General features: G+C 39.6%; 1 pseudogene; it reads right to left on the bottom strand.

The window, feature by feature from the left end:
• Positions 1–1,007: 1,007 nt before the first annotated feature.
• LOC142847001 (NADH dehydrogenase [ubiquinone] 1 beta subcomplex subunit 1 pseudogene) lies at positions 1,008–1,218 on the bottom strand (annotated as a pseudogene).
• Between the last annotated feature and the right edge of the window lie 3,729 nt (positions 1,219–4,947).

Below are 4,947 nucleotides of genomic sequence, written 5' to 3'. Positions count from 1 at the left end.
TCATTGTGTGGTTCCCAGGTACAAACTGAAGTTCTCATAGAAGGAAAAATAACTCACGTGTTTTTAACACTCTATAAGGCTTACTAACAGATCACTATTTCTGTGACTGTGGAGATCCCAAACATGGTAGCAGTTGATCCAGATTAACTTGGGCTTTGATAGCCCCCTAAACACTTACTTTTGGCTCACCTCTGTGTTTGGTCTAATATTCTTATGACCACCAGGTAAAAGAAGGCAAACAGATCACTTATTTTCTACCAACCTGCATGCCAAGAATGTTACCATTCACCCGAGGCCCTACTTTGAAGTAGCCAAACTTCCTACCTGATGTTTACACCAATGTATCTTTTTTTTTTGTGGGTTATTTTTTTTATTGAGAAAATGAGAAAAAAAAAAAACAAGTTTCCACCTCCTCCCAGCCTCCCATTTCTCTCCCTCTCCTCCCACCCTTCTCCCTCTCCTCCCACCCTTCTCCCCCTCTTCCCACCCTTCTCCCCCTCCCCCCCTCCTTTCCCCCTCCCATTGGGAGCTCACCAAGGCCAGCTGGACAGTGACTGAAAAAGCATGGGATAAAACTGGACTCTCTGAACACGGCGAACAATGAGAGCTGATGAGACGCCAAGGACAATGGCACGGGGTTTTGATTCTACGTAATGTGCTGGCTTTGTGGGAGCCTAGCCAGTTTGGATGTTCACCTTCCTAGATATGGACGGAGGGGGGAGGACCTAGGACTTACCACAGGGCAGGGAACCCTGACAGCTCTTTACACCAATGTATCTTAACAGTGCCTTGATTTATGATTTTTTTCTGGTACTGTATAAACATTATGAAACTTGTTCATATGTGTATGGCATTTGGAACATATTTGTGGAAATGTGAACCCCATTCCTGATAAGTTATTCATATTTGACTTACCATAAACTATCTCTTATTCTCCTTGAGGTAAGAATCAGTTGTGGGCTTTTTTCTTTTTTAATAATAAACATTTTATTTCTCTGACAACTTTTAAAATGTGAACATTCTGAGATTTAGCCACAGGCTTTACTTCCGAGTAACTTCTTCATTGGGCCTCAGTTCCCTTTGAAATAGCATACTCTTATTCCGGAAGGCAGTTAGCTTTTCATTTTCCTTCCTGTCTAGATAGCATCCAAAGACAAATCCCGCAGGGACAAGCATATGAACTCAGTGTTCACATACAAGCTGAAGCAAGGTCATCATGGCTGCAGCCCAGTGCCAAGCATGACCCACAACCAAGGGCAGCGGTAGGAACCAGTTGTGGGCTTTTTTGTTTGTTTGTTTTGTGTGTGTGTGTGTGTGTGTGTATGCATGTGTGTGTATGTGTTGTGTGTGTATGTGTGTTGACAGGATTGAACTTAGCGCCTCACAGATGTTAGGCCAGTTGTCTGCCATTGAACTGGAGCTCTAGTAAGATCCCATTAAAAAAAAAAAACAAGTATTATTCCTTTCATTGCATTCTTCTTCCCTAAAACTATCTTTCAGGTATTTCTCAGGGTGGTTTCTGTGATTAGAGTAAGATGCTTTAGCTAGAGTAGCCACATGCCACTCTATTGCATGTGAAGCTATTTTGGTTTCACATGTTCAAGGAAGCTGGTGGGTAATTTGCCTGGGCTATAAGATGCCATCAGAAGCTCTCTCTCTCTCTCTCTCTCTCTCTCTCTCTCTATCTCTATCTCTGTGTGTGTGCATGCGATGTAAGTGCCCTTTACTGTCTCTTTTCACTTTAAATACACTAGGCATTTTCTGCAATACTGCATTGCTGTATCCTCCTCCAGACTCCCCACAGCAAAGTCACTGGTAACCACAGGGGATTTCATATGGCCAGACATGCTGTACAGCCATCCACTGAGAATGTCCTGCCAAGGAGAGTTTCAACTGCAGCTGCTCTTATGAGCTGTAAAGACCCGTCATAAGCTGAGAGCGCACATCATGTCTATGGTCTATAATTGTGGAATACAGTCTCACATATGAAAAGTCTTTTCTCTCTATCTTTATGATGTGCACATCACTAATATTCAGAATTTTAGCAGGGCAATCATTTATTCTTGCTTGTTAATAGCTCCCACCCCTGTGTGAGGTCTATATACAAATTATCTGAACTAGGAAAGGAAGCTTATAAAAACAATCACCGGGACCATCTGACACTGCCACTGAACCAATCTTGTTTACCCATTCTTATTCATCTGATTAGCATCTTCTTGGTGGTGGTACCCACCTCCAAGTTATTGTCTTGCCAGCCTGTCTTTTTTTTTTAAACCCTTAATGATCAGTACACAGCTAGGCACTCCATAACATAAGGGTTCATAGATGAGGAGGTGCAGAACTTTATAGCAGAAAAAGAACACTCGTCAAAGAGGATTTCATAACGAAAGTGATCATGTGGGCAGGCATCTGGAGAGGCAAGGAGAGGACATGACAGACAGACGAAGTCAAAACCAACTCTGGAATAAAGAGTTTAAGAAACAAAGACACAAGGTTTTGTAGTTTTGAGGGCATGGATGAATAAGCATGCTTTCCACATGTCATAGGATCCCATGACTACTTGTTTTAGCAGCCACACATCTCAGAATATCATTTCAGTTCGGATTAAAATAGTTCTTAATGATGGCTAGTATTATTTGCGAGTGGAACTATAAAAGAAAATTTTGTTGAAACACTTTATGTTCATGGGGTAGACTTTCTGTTTTATGTTACTATAAAATTATTGTGATATTAGATTTTAAAAAAAATTTGTGCATACTTTGGGAGAAAGTACTAAAACTTTCATGTTTTCTTTGTACTTATTGATAGCTTAATTTTTGTTCATATATAAGCAAACTTTTAAGTCTAAAAATACTACTGAGTGAATGTCTGTTAGTCAGGGCTCTCCAAAGGAAAAGAACTAATAGAATAGATTCTACATATTAAAAAGAGATTTATTAGAGTGTCTTACAGGCTGTGGATTTCAGCATAAACTCTATTAGTCACTTAACTGCACCAACTCCCTCTTGAACTGGAGGCTACAATGCTTTCCTATCTAAGCCCTCTAACACAGACATGGAACTACAGGATTTGGAGTTTGCCCTCTGGATTTTCATCTTGATTTTGTTCAATATTTCCTCACAGTGTTGTTGTAGAATATTAATTTAAGATGTGCACATTCTTTTATGCTGTGGAATATTTGTTTACTGATGCAAAGATGTTTTGCATTCTTTTATGTTGCATTTGTTTAATTCTGTGAAGCTGTGATACTTTGCCTGCCTAAAATACCTGATTTGCCAGAATACCATTGGGAAGACATGGACACAGACCTGGAAAATGTTAGTTCCATCCATTCTAGCTTGGAGGACACCAGCTTTGTAAAGTGTTCTCCAAAACTCTGCAACTTAGAAAATTTATATAGGACAAAAAGCATACATATAAAGGAGCTAAAACAATTAGTGTTGATACACAGAGTTATACATAAGCCCTTTATATATTATTTTAGTGTACACTTTTGTAGCAAAATTTGGAATCACTGATTCAGTATGTTAAACAGGTCTATAACACAGACACAGAGACTAAGAGTCTGATTATCCCAGACCTAAAAGCTGAAAGCATGATTTGACAGGAAGGTATTTACCATGTGATATGTTTAAATATCAAGAAAAATCAAAATTTCTATAGCTTCATATACTTAAGAAAATAACCACAAGATAAATAAGACAAAATCCAGAAGTCACACAAAGGAATGTCCATATCAGCAACACCAACATGATGGGAGTCTTTATATAGTAATAGATAAATTAATCAAATTAGAAATCACATGGAACATTTAACAAGCTTTAGGTAACAAGAGCATGTATAACTTGATCTAGCAATTAAGGAATACACATCTTACTAAATTAAACAAGATAATTAATCATAAAGTAGTCCATAAACCAGTCTCAAAAATTTCAACAAATTGGCTTAATTTTTAAAAATTCTCACACCAGAATGCAATAGGTTAGAATTCTTTATCAGTACAATAAAATGTCTTATACTGATTTTTTGTATAGTAAGCAGTGGACTGGGAGATGGCACAATGGGTAAAGTGCTTGGGTCACAAGTGACTGTAGTCTGATCTCTAAAATTCCCATGAATGCTGGGTGGACATAGCAGTCAGAGGAGACAGGATCGCTAGAGCAAGCAGGGGGGCTCCAGGTTAAAGTGAGAGACCCTTCTTCCATATAAGGTGGGGCATGATCAGGTAAGACACCTGATGCCAACCTCAGGCATCCACAGGCAGACACATTTTGGGGAATATTATTTTCAGGCGTGTGACTTTTGTTTATGTTCATTTGTTTAACTCTGTGAAGCTGTGTTACTGTGCCTGTCTAAAACACCTCATGGTCCTAATAGAGTGATGAACGATAAATTGCGAGGGAGGAGCAAGGATAGGCAGGGCTCTCAGGCAGAGAGGATAAATGGAGACCTGAGAAGGAGGAGAATGAAGAAGGAAAGGACACAAGGACACTAGGAGCCAGTCACCCAGCCACCTAGCCACCCAGCCAGTCATAGGGTAAGAGTGGAAGCAAGATTTACAGAAGGAAGAGAAAGGGAAAAGCCCAGAGGCAAAAGGTAGTGGGGAGAATTTAAGAAAAGCTGGCAAGAAGCCACCAAGCTAAGGACGGGCATTAATAATCAAGAAAAAGCCTTTGTGTGTGATTTATTTGGAAGCTGGGTAGTGGGCCCCTCAAAATGCCAAAAGAGCAAAAACAACACACAGCACACACACACACACACACACACACACACACACACCTACCTATCTTTCATCTTTTAAGTTTTGGGATGATCAGACTCTTAGTAGCTTTTGGGGAGGGGTGTTAGATATTTATATGATTTATCTCCTAACCCTTTACTGTTTATCTTCTGGCCCATTGAACTTTATGATGACTCTTTAATGATACATAACTTTGTATTTTTACC

This window comes from Microtus pennsylvanicus, chromosome 3 (genome assembly GCF_037038515.1).
Source record: "Microtus pennsylvanicus isolate mMicPen1 chromosome 3, mMicPen1.hap1, whole genome shotgun sequence".
NCBI lineage: Eukaryota > Metazoa > Chordata > Mammalia > Rodentia > Cricetidae > Microtus > Microtus pennsylvanicus.
The sequence above is the reverse complement of the archived record's forward strand: the minus strand, read 5'-3'. Positions and strand labels throughout refer to the sequence as shown.